The following is a 12795-nucleotide window of genomic DNA, read 5'->3' on the forward strand; positions in this document are numbered from 1 at the left end:
TGTAACAGTTTATTTGGCATAAAACAATAATTATAGTGTTGACAAGGTCAGTTTTATGCAAGAATGATTTTCAATTTGGCCAATTCGCACCTGACTTTAAGTAGTAACAAAACAAGAAGGCCAGTGCCTGCATCTTGACCTCATGACATTGTAAAACATGAGCTTATTGTCAAGGTCAAAATGTTGAGTGAGCATTCTGTGGAATGAATTCTTTGGATTCATAAGGCCAAGAAAAATGTGTGCTTCCGGTCAGCTGAGTCCTGTTTTTTTGTTGCTGACCCTAGCACTCCCCCATAAAAGTATTCAAAAACAAAGAAACTCAAGAAGGTTGGCCTTTTGCCAAGTCAGTGAGTAAGTTTTCTAATGTACAAAATATAACAGACTTGTAAAATTTCTATTGTCCATTTATATGACTGAAATAAAGGTCAGATTGCTGAAATTATATCTGATTGTTAATCATGATACCTCTGTCTTTCCATGGGCGGTCTTCATTGATTGGCTCTTCAAATGTCAATCAATAATGCCAATCAGCCACTCCAAGGTGGAGATGCCACCAGCGCGCTGGCCAAGGCACAATGATGAGTTGCTAGTATTTTATATTGCTCCATCAGACTGCAAAAGTGGAGGGGATTAAGTTGCCTACCGCGATGTGTGGGGATTCAGAAAATATATGTGAGCCATACTGTATATATAATAATCATTATAAAATATATGTTAAAAAATAATAATAATAATATAACCTACTAACTTAATTTTAAAACCAGTGCAGTAGGAACCACACATATTATTTTTGCCTAATGATTCATTGATAGTGTGAAGAGAATCCATCACTGGATTGTGTGTGTGTGTGTGCGTGATTATGATTTTTAACGCAACTTTAAAAAATTTTCAGTCATATCACTATGGTGTCTGCAGTTTATAGTGATGTCTAGCACTGGGGCATCATGCCGCAGACATGTAGCATGATGTCCCACCCAGTCAAATTATCCTGACACCAGGCCGACCACTCCTAACACTAACCTCTCAATGCTGAGCGCCTAGTGAGGCAGCTGTTAGTACAATTTTTGTAAGTCTTTGTTATGACTCAGCCTGGGATTGAACCCCTGACCTCCCGCTTTCGAGATGGACGCTCTAACCACTAGGCCACCACAGCAGTCCCAATGCTGAATTAAGAAAATGAAGAGAAAAAAATTTAATCAAACCATAACACATATTTTCTAGAACTGTAACCATTACCCCAAAATCAAAGGTGTGGGAGTACATGTCTAATAAATTGTCCTAGCTTCACAAAGATTAATTTCATATATGAAGAAAATCCATCAAGGACTAAAGGAAATATAAGCAGATAAACACCCCCCCCCCAAAAAAAAACAATCTATCACTGTCCAAAAGGAGCTAATCAGACTACTTTGCGCTTGGCCTTCTTAATGTAAAGCATCATACCAAATTTGAATTCAGTCCATGACCTCTTTTAAAAGTAACTGAGTGGACATAAAATTATGGGAAAAGTTCCAAGTCAAAAACAACATGTATGTAAAACTTAGTCCATAAATGCTGACAATCAAACTTGACATGCCAGTAGATCTTCTTCATACTAAAGGTCCTTTAAACATTATTGAGTGGACTGTGCTGGACGAGACTGAAAAATGGAATACTGAGGGCATTCTCTCTTCAAAGGATTTGTGAGGGTTTGTTAAACCAGCATGGTCTCTCTGAAAATAGCTTTTAGATACCAATGTAGAACAGACTGGTTTGGTTTGTTGTATCGTGCAGCAAGACAAGGTTATCTAAGTTCCTTAGCAATTGGAGTAAGGTGCAGAAGAGTGTGTGTGTTTTGGATTTTTGATGCAGCATGAATAATTTTTCAGTCATTTTGCTGTAACGTCTACAGTGTGACAATTTATAGTGATGTCTAGCACTGGGGCAGGCATGTAGCATTATGGCCCACCCAGTCACATTATCCCAACACCAGGCTGACCAGTCCTAACACTAAACTCTTAATGCTGAGTGCCAAGTGAGGCAGCTTTTATTACCATTTTTATAAATCTTTGGTATACCTCTGCTGCGGTTTGAACCCATGACCCCCCCCCCAAAAAAAAAAAGTGCAAAAGAGAACAAAACAGACTTTGATTGTAATATTAAGGTCTCTTCTGGACATTTTTATCATAAAGGAGGTGAAATCCACCCCTTTAATTAATACCCAAAAGAAATGAAAGGCAAAGACTGTCACACATGATTATGGATTTTTAAAAATGGAAAATAGGAAAATGAAATGGTAAAATTTAGATTTAAAAAAAATGCAATGAAAGGCATTAAGAAGTACTATTTTGTACTATCCTTCAGACTTCTATCACCCCCTTTCTCCAATCTTCCACCATTTCTTGCAGTTTTCATTAAAACATTGAAAAATAAAGCAATATTTGTGTGTTTGAAAAGAACAATTTGCAAAACATTACCTATATTAGAAAGGTATAGTATTGCATAAAAAAATCTGTTTCTTCATTTTTGGTATTAAGAGGACATTCATTGATAAAATGGCATTCATCTACCATATATAGTTGCTTGTAAGTTGATTACAACTGCAAACTGCACAGACCTAGATATGCCATCACATAATGCACTGGCAGATCTGGTCCTATGCAGTTTGTTAGGAGAAATCAGTAGAACAGCTGGACTCTACTTATTAGTAAGTTTATCTAACTTACAAGATTCTGTAGCTTCAAGAAAGTTTATAAATTCATTCTCACCTATCTGGCTTCATAAGATGACCTTGCTCAATTTTTAGTTGTCATATTTGCCACCTTTTATTTGCAAATGGTGTGCACTTATGCAGTTTTATTTTAGTAATGACATAAAATGGTAGAAAACATTAATATGCTTCATTTTCAAGCACTGAGACACATATTTATATTTATTTTAAAAAATTAAAATTCAAAGTAAGGCTTTAAGAGTTACTGAGTGGCATCTGGTGATGTACAGATATGCTTTAATTTCCCCAACTTCCAAGCTGAGTCAGCACAGCAATGCTTTAATAAGACTTATTTACACATGGAATACATCTAAATCTGCTCATTTTACATGTGATTTTGTTAAGCTTCTGTCTTCACAAACATTAACAATGCCAGAATCAAATCTTAAACAACAATGTTTAATGTTTTGGAATTATGTTTGTGCATTTTGTTGAATTTATTTACATATTTTATGAAGCTTAACTTATGGATGCAATGTTGCATTTGGGATCTTTTGGGGAGGGGACCGATGTACCCCACCTTCCCATTTTTTCGGGGTAGGGACACATTTTAAGTTGACAAATGGAAATTACTGAACAGGATAATAATAATAAATACAATAATAATAATAATAATGACCTTATTTAAAGAGGTAACACAATTAGAGTATTACCAGGTAGCCTATACTGGAATAGTGATTGTAAATATTCAGGAGCACTATTATGGGATATCCTGTACATTAATCTGGCTTTTCTCAAACAGATTCGGTCTTTAATAGGTAATATTTTTAACCTACCAGCTAAATTTTCCTTGCTTTCTTTCTGGATTGATATTAGCCCAAATGCTCTTTCTTGAAGATGTGCCAGCTTTGCTATGTTTTAATCATCTGAATTACCCCATACTGTATTACAGTAGTCTAAATAGGGTTGTATGTAACTGTTATAAAATGTTTTCTGTGCCTTTCAGGGAGAAAATCTCTATGAGTTCGCCCTATTATCTCTCCCAGTGCCGGATCCTACTGAGAAGCCATACTCTTGAATTGACTCTTTCTACTGATATGTTTGATATATTCAGTCCATGATAGGTTATTATCTACCAGAACACCAAGTAGTCTATCATGACAGACCATTTGCAGATTTGTATCCTTCCATGTCAGACATAGTTCATCACTATCAAGATTTGTCCTTCTTTGCCGTGTTGAGATAAGTAATATTTTAGTTTTACCAGTATTTACCACCATGCCATTGCATGTGCACCAGTTTTCCAGTTTGCTTAGGGCATTCTCTAAAGAAATTTTGAGTTCATGCTTTGTGTTTTGGATGTCTGACAATGTTGTGTCATCTGCATAGAGATCTGTAGATGATATTGAATCTCTTAGTAAAAGTGGTAGGTCATTAATAAATAAAATGAATAGTAATGGACCTAGAATTGAGCCTTGTGGTACTCCATATCTAATTGTTCCAGGTTCAGAAAGAACATTATTTATGTAAACATATTGTGTTCTCTGACTTATGTAAGAAGTAAACCATCTAACTGTTCCTTCATCACACTGGTAGATTTTCAGTTTCTTCAAAAGGATTTCATGATCCACCATGTCAAAAGCTTTCCTGAAATCTACAAATACAGATCCTATTATACTGCCTTGGTCAAGTGCTTGAAGCCATTTATCAGTTAGGGAGATCAAGGCAGTCTCACAGGAATGATTCTGTCTAAAGCCTGATTGATTAGGGTGTAACAGCAAGTGTTTGGTTAAATATGACATGAATGAGTCATGGACATGTTTTTCAATCAATTTTGGTAGTACTGAGATTGGTTGGTAGTTATCAGCGTCATCCTAAGAACCAGATTTGTGAATAGGAGTTACTTTTGCAGTTTTCCATATTTTGGGGACAGATGAGGTTGCAATACTTAAATTAATTATGAATGTTATGCTATCTACAATTGCAGAGGCAGAAGAATGCACCAGTATTTCTAAAATAACGAGATAATCATATTTGCTTCACAAGTTTTACCACCTATGCTTTGTCATCTGCACTGTACTATCATATTTTCCCTGGACATTTGTTTTATTGCAAAAAAAGTTTTTTCATTTACTTAAGTAACTCATTCACTCATTATAACCAACATTTATAATAATAAATACCCAGGTTTTCTAACTTTTTGAATTAATAAATCATGAATTAAAACTTCCTTGCTGTAGGTGTGACTTTAATTACGAAAATATGTTACACTCACATCATCACACTGCAACTTGACCAAATACCATAAACCTTGAATGATTCCATTGCCATATAGAGGTACTCAACATCGAAAAGGATCCTCATAAATCAATATATAAACACTAGGACCAAGAAAATACCAGCCATCTTGTTCAAATGGAAGTTCATTTGGTTGTTTCTGAAATTTATTTCACCTACTGTAATTATCCTCCACCTCTCCACTAATAATGCAACAATTCCCCAAAAATCACCCAGCATAAAAATCAAGTTTTTTCAAGGGTGCAGACAAATCGATGTAAAAACAAGGCTTTGGACCGGTCTCCCTAAACACAGTAATGGAGAGTAATGGGCTTTAATGGACAGTAACGGGCAGTAATGGAGACGAAAATACTATAATGTAAGAGAAATTACAGGAATGGAGTAAATTACTGGAACTAGTTTTATAAGATTTATATGCAGAAATTATTTTTGTTCCATCGCGATTGTTATAAATTTACAATTTTACATTCCAGACCACATGAATCTGACACTATCCCTCTGACTTTATCATTCTTTCATCCCTCTCATTTAATTCTATGTATGTATGTCAACTGTCTTGACTTTTTTTGAGACCTCAAGCATGTGTGTTCATTAATTATGCTTATAATGGAGTAAAACTAGTAAGGTTAAAAACTTATGTACAATCCTTTTGCTCTGTATACACACGTGATCTTCTGGGGGAATCAAATATGTATAATAAAACAAAATATATATGTTGGCACTTGTAAATGGTATGTACTAATCTATGTTATCAAATAATAACATAGAGTTGCATAGCTATGGAACTTAATAATTTATCATTTTATTTCTGTCTTCATTTAAGAGACTCCATTTAAGTGTTCGTTTTTTCAAAAAAATTTATTAAAAAAATAGTTAACTGATTTCTATTGTAGGACTAATGGCTGAAACATTTCAATTGCATAAACACCTAACACTAGCATAGTGTGCTTTCATTAAATGATGCATTCACACCTGTTGCACATGTCTTTGATGTCCACTTTAGCTGCATATAGAATCCAGTAAGTTGAGCAGGCAGTATCATGTATGGCCTAACATAATTATCGTTTAAAGACACACTGTGAGATGTAATGGTCAGTGAACATTAATAGAATTGAATAGAGGTATCAACAATATTATTTGTTACAGACTTGAATTGATATATGAACAATAGTGCTTGTTACCAACTTTCGCTAATGTTTAAACGGTGATTTTTAATGTAAATAATTGGCATCAAGATGAATAAGAATGAGAAGGCTCCAATAGACATATATTCCTTATATAAGAAGGTTGCAGTCAAACCAAAAAACAGTTTTCTATTCACCGTGTTAAAATTTTCAATTTTGTGGACATTTGTGATATCTTGGATATTATCAGATGGGTAAAAGGAAAGAGCAAGAAACAGTTCCCTTGCGGTGACTGTAAGAAAGTTTGTGAGTCGGGCTGTCTTTATGTGAGGTATCTCATCTTTTAAATTGCTTAGATATTGTTTAGTTTCCATTTAATGATCTTTAATATATATCATTATTATAATATTATCCCTGCAAATTCTTTGAGCTGTCTGTACAATCATTCATTTGAATATGCAAACCTCCTGTTATATGTGCTTAACATTAAACAGTATCTACATAAAATACATAATTGCCAATAAAATGTATCAGTTGTTGCCATTTATAATAAACACAGTGCTCCAATAATATGCTTTCAAACATGAAAAGGAAAGATGAAAGAAGCGATTAGAATTATAAATAATATGTCCTGTTTGTAAAAACTAATTAATAACAGTACATTTCTTAAATTCAGTTAAACTTGGAAAAGTAGATGTTTTTTGCATTTTATCATTAGCTTTATTATTGGATTGATTATTGTATGTTACTGATCATAAAATGATGAGTTTTAGTCTTTAAATTAGCATTCTATCTTTCCGTCTTATAACTGAGTCTTTGACAAGAAAATTTGACTAATTCGATGTTATTTGTTGCCGATTGTATACCGGTATGTATCTTGAAAATGGTCAATGTAATTTAGTAAAATCAATTTAAAAGAAGAAAATGTACTGAATGTCATAACAACATTTTGAGTGATGAATTCCATTACCTCGATAATACATGTTCTCTCTAAGTATATAAGGTATTTTACTGTAGTAATATATTATGCTGTTTCTGTAATTTTTTCTTCAAATCATCCATGTTGTAATGACTCAAGCGTTTTTAAATGATGTTGGTAATATGCTCCCTAGAACTATTGTTGAATTGTTGTTTTTAATCAGGTTGTTAAATAAATCATATTTTATCTTTCTCATAGAGTATTATGTTTAAACTCCCAAATTATCCACTGGAAATATTACAAGAAAAGATTATCTATCTTCTCATTTATTCTTTCTATATATCTATATTATTTTCAACATACTCGATTCTTTTAAGAGCCCAGATCACAAATTACTTTTTTATGTTTATGTCAAATCTTAAACCATCTGATATATCTAAATTAGATACACCCACCACCTTCCAAAATAAAAAAGGTGGACAGTCTTAATAAAGAATATATATATATATATATATATATATATATATATATATATATTGTAATGGCCGAGCTAGGTCCTGATAATACTATCTTGGGGTATCACACCAGGGATGAGTATGCTTCTTATCAGCTGACTAAGGAGGGGGAGAATGGAGTAAACTAGAACTGTTGATTTCTTTTCAACCATAACGCAAGATAATTCATTTATTAAGAAACAGCGAATAAAGTTAGTTCATAACCATGACAGTCTTGTTGTTTTTGTACTAAGCCAAAATACTATAATTGTTTGGAGGCACAGTATGGTATATGATAATTTCAGGCAAGGTCAGGGTACACATTATCACTTACTGTTAGTTCATTATATTATTTCTTCTGATGAGTGAAAATTATATTAGAGTTGCCATATGTGGATTTAGTTGCAATAAAGTTTACTACAGAAGAGAAACTATGACTTGAGTGTAATTGTGAAATGTAAAAATCTGCAAGGAAAACACTTGCTTGACTTTATACTTCAACTATAGCGCAATACTTATTTGAAGTGAATTGGTATAGATGGAAGTAAATTGGCTGTCAAGTCTGTGAGGAAAACACTTACAATGACTTAGACAACTAATACATTATAAAATAGAAACATAACTTACATTTTTAGATTGCTAGAATGATCAAGTATTGTTGAATTGAATTTAGAATGTCGAGTCAGTGAGGAAAGCACTCACAATGACTTAGACAACTAGTAAATTACAAAATAGATACATAACTTATGTTTTATAGATTGCTAGAATAATCAAGTATTGTTGAATTGAATTTAGAATGTTAAGTCGGTGAGGAAAACACTCACAATGACTTAGACATTTTGTTTCCTAAGAACTTTGTTGGACCTATAATTTAAGAAAAAGGAATTATATATTTGTAATATAGAGAAACTTCTCTGTATGTCTTTAGCTTCATAAAACTAATTAAAAAAAGAAAATAAATAAAGAAATGAATAAAAGTATTGGTCTGTGAGGACAACACTCACTTGACCATATGAATTTCAAATAACAAATGATTAAACAATATCTATTTTGCTTGTAAAATAAATTTGAAATTACTAGAATGCATATAATTTGGAAAAGAGAAAGGAATTAAAAATAAAAAATAAAAATAAATAAAAATTATTTGCACTTAAATAAACTTTATAAAAATATTTACTGTCCAAAATATTGCCTAAAGTTACATGACTCTATAGGGGCCCCGAGTGGCCGAGTGGTCTAAAGCGCTCTTCGTTACAGATCACTGACATCTCACCTGTTTGCGTGGGTTCGAGTCTTGGATTCGGCTAATGTGGATATGTGAGAAAGCTTGCCAGTAGCTTCTCGTGGGTCGGTGGTTCTTTCCTGGGTTTTCCCGGGTTCTTCCTCCACCATTAATACTGGCCATGTATAGCCTATCGTGTGCTGAAAAATGGCGTTAAACCCTACAACAACATAACTCTATAATAAACTAAACAAAATAAAAATAAAAAAAATAAAACTCACAATAACTGTGATGTACCTAGTTTGATGGCTGCTAGCTGACTGAACTCTGTCAAGCAGCCCACAAAGCCTTATATACTCCTGACAAAACCCACAACCAACAAAGCCCATAAAACCCACAATTCTTGTTGGAACATTCAAACCAGCATGTGCTAGTACTGCATGTGTATATTTAGTTAATTTTCACAATGATTATTTATAGAAATTATCAGCTGGATATTTTACACATTGCAACATTGTGATTGAATTGCCCTAAGAAAAAAAGAAAGAGAAAAAAATCAGTTTTGTATTTCATGGCACATACCGTGTTAGTCTGTTGCTCATAGCAATGGTTCGGAAACTGTGTTATGCACTCTTATAATATTACCAAGGTAGACCGCATGACAGGGTAGTCAACATGTATATGTACCAAAGAAATAAAGAAGATGGAAAAACAAACTTAAATGCGACGATGTGTACAAATGAAACACCATGGACTATAAACACACTGAGTATGTACTGTACAGTCTTAAGCGGTTAACTAGAAATAGTCATTAATCGAATTATCAAAGATGCCAGCCGCCGGCATGATACTCCCTATTTTCGCTATCACAAAAACATGTAGACTATACCAGCTAATTATTAATCGACAAGTAAACAAAACAAACGATCCTAGAAAATAGTAATGTCAACTAACTTGAGCAATTCACTGCTAATGCACTGATTTATAATTTTTTTTTTAAATCTAGACTGAATTGGACGGCTTGTATGAATAGTGTTTATCGTATACATGCATGCATACCTCACTCCCTAAATGCAGGTTAATACAATATATATACAGAGATCTCGGAAACACTTAATTACGCGTATTTGTGATCTGGGGCGCAATCACTCAGGCGGGAGTCCTCCATACACATGTAACAGATGTGCGACAAAATTCAAAGACTTGCCAGTCCTGCTTCAGCCACCTGCTTTGTGGGAAAATGTGTTGATCAATTAGCTGTGCTGACATTTACAATGACAGAATTCAGTGACTGAAAGACCCCTTGATGTACATACATGTTGCCATTATAAGATTACATCAAAAAGAACATGATGCAATAGCTGGGCGGCAAGTTCAAAGGCATTGACTGGCAGCCGAGTGGGCAAATGTACTGATATTTACAGTGATTGAATTCAGAGTCAGAATGGCCCAGCGATGTACATGTGGTCATTTATAAAAGTAAATCAAATAAACAACTTTAGCTTTCGTTATTGTGTTCATTTCTGAATGTATCGGAATAAGTAGTACACGAGAATCAAGTCATGTTGAGACTTTGGCAAAATGCCATTCATAAATTTGGATAAGTATTTTGGGGTTAAACGGCAAACTTACGAAGATTGTAATGAGATTCAGAAGAGTGCTAAAGCTGCTATAATTGATAGTTCGGATACGACAGTAGCTAAGTGTAAGAAAGTGTGTGATGCCTAGCTTAGTGTTTGGAATAAGTCCTTACTTGGATTAACAAAATTCAGTATCACTCTGATGGACAAACAAGAGCTATTTAAGAGGTACATTGACTACCATACTTTTTTTAAAATGTCCCTCACCTTAGCCCGGTTAGTTCTAGTGTTGTAGCGAAATGTATTCATCAATACATCAGAAGCTAGGCCTAGTTTTGATATCAATTTCGTTGACAAACAAACTCTTGCTCATTCACAAGCATATGTTTTGATAGCTGATTGACCATTAACCCTTTTCCGAGTAAGGTAGCAACTATCAATTTCCTGCATGATATCCTTTGATGATAAAACATACAAACATGTGTTTTAAGATCAGAATCGGTGATCTGGATATATATTAACTGCCTCTTGCACACTATTTCGTCATAAAATTAGTTTGAAACTGTAAGTGAACCAGTAGGCCTAACGGGAAATAATGGCGGACTTCACTAAGTATGGGATGTACCAGTTTAATAGATTGTCTGTTTTCGTAAATCATTGGGCAAATATTTTCAGAAAAATATAAAAATCATTGAAAGCAAAGCCAAGGCATTATTTTATTAAAGATTTAACTTTAAAATGCAAATTATGTAGGTCAGAAACGTATGGGACAATGCTATTTTGTGGAATTTGTAAGATGCGCTTTAAGATCTAAGCTGTTTTCCAACTTGACATGTATTTGCGAAAATAAGGGGAAAAAAATAGCAAATCATATACTATTTAACCATTGCCTAAAATTACAACAAGGACGTAGACAAATAAATAAACCATAAATTTGCAATCCTGTCAATGGACTGTTGTAATGAAGCTATATTAAAGTGAGTGATTACATTACGCAAACCTCTCCTAAAAATAGATGCACTCACATATATGTTGATTCTGTAGGAAAGAAGGGACTGCTGCAACTTTTGATGGTTGGACTCCAATTTTGACCAAAATGGGAGTCCTGGACTCCTAGTTTTAAAATCCTAGCAAGACCTCTGTATATATATATATATATATATATATATATATATATATATATGTAGAGAGAGAGAGAGAGTTGTTCAAGTTTTGGCATTATTTTAATTAAAGCATATTATGTGCACTAATAAAACAATATCACAACCACATTTGTTATTTATGATTTATGTATTTAAGTCCGTACAATAAAAATTATCATATTTAATGTACATTACTATAATTTCCTTCACAATATTCTATTTTTGTCCCCATTACAGCCCATTACTTTGTTTAGGGAGACCCCTTTGGACTGTCAGCAGATAACAATGCACATATATTTTATGTAAAATTAAATCCATCTGTAACCTTCCATTTCTCTATAACGTGTGCTGAAAAATTAAATAACAGATACAGTACCAATGTACTTGCACTTTTAACAGGCATGTAGCATGATGTCCCACCCAGTCACATTATCCTGACACCAGGCCAATCAGTCACAATGCTAACCTCTTAACGCTGAGTGCCTAGCAAGGCAACTGTTAGTACCAGTTTTAATGTCTTTGGTATGACTCGTCCAGGGTTCGAACCCGTGACCTCTTCCATCTGAGTCAACTGGAGCGGTCGAGGGCCAGGTGGGGAAGCAAGGCAGCTGTTAGTACCATTTTTGTAAGTCTTTGGTATGACTCGGCTGAGGTTCGAACCCGCGACCTCCCGCTTCCGAGGCATCTGGAACAGTCTAGGGCCAGGTGGGAATTTCTAATCTCCTTTATAGTCGATGGAAACATATATAATCTGAACTGTAGAGAAAATTACTTAGGACACTGCTTTGGGACATATTCGTATCCACATATAAATACCTTGGACCTTGGTCAAATATTCACGGGCATTTCATGTAACACTGTCCCTGAATAATAATCAAGATATAAATAAGTGTTCAATTTAGGGAACAGTGGCAGTTTGGGGTAAGAAAATGTCCCATGGGGTCGCTCGTAGCTTAAGCCACCAGGGTTCGTTGCAACGAAAATTAAGAGTATCTGTCAAAGGATAGAGGGTTTGGGGAGGGGGGTCCAACCTGTAACAATACACGCCACCCCAGTCCTCTATCAATTGACGGATAGTTTTAATTTTCTTTGTAACGTGTAGCTAAGGCCTCAGGCCAAGGTGTAACACTAAAAATTACCACTTGTGAAATTTGTCTTTCAGCACCTTATTGTTTCGATCCAAGCGTGTGATTCAAGGTAAATAATCATGCAATATCTTTAGCTCCATACAAAGACGTGAAATGACGGTAAATGGATTAAGGGACTGCGAGCCAAGTGCGTTTGAACATACCGCCAACAATGACAATAACATAACCGGAAGTTGTAA

General features: G+C 34.3%; 1 protein-coding gene across 3 annotated transcripts in view; it reads right to left on the reverse strand.

Annotated features, from left to right (window-relative positions):
* LOC149806777 (uncharacterized) overlaps positions 1-12787 on the reverse strand; it is a 38790-nt gene extending 26003 nt beyond the window's left edge. Inside the window, exon 1 of one of the 3 annotated variants that reach the window (XM_089957434.1) lies at positions 12634-12787. The gene's annotated coding sequence lies outside the window, so the exon portion shown is untranslated. Of the gene's footprint in view, positions 1-12607 lie in introns of all 3 variants that reach the window. The other 2 variants (XM_089957442.1, XM_089957461.1) reach the window with 2 other exon arrangements.
* Positions 12788-12795: the final 8 nt, after the last annotated feature.

This window comes from Sinohyriopsis cumingii, chromosome 1 (genome assembly GCF_028554795.1).
Source record: "Sinohyriopsis cumingii isolate HCF-2022 chromosome 1, ASM2855479v2, whole genome shotgun sequence".
Classification (NCBI taxonomy): domain Eukaryota; kingdom Metazoa; phylum Mollusca; class Bivalvia; order Unionida; family Unionidae; genus Sinohyriopsis; species Sinohyriopsis cumingii.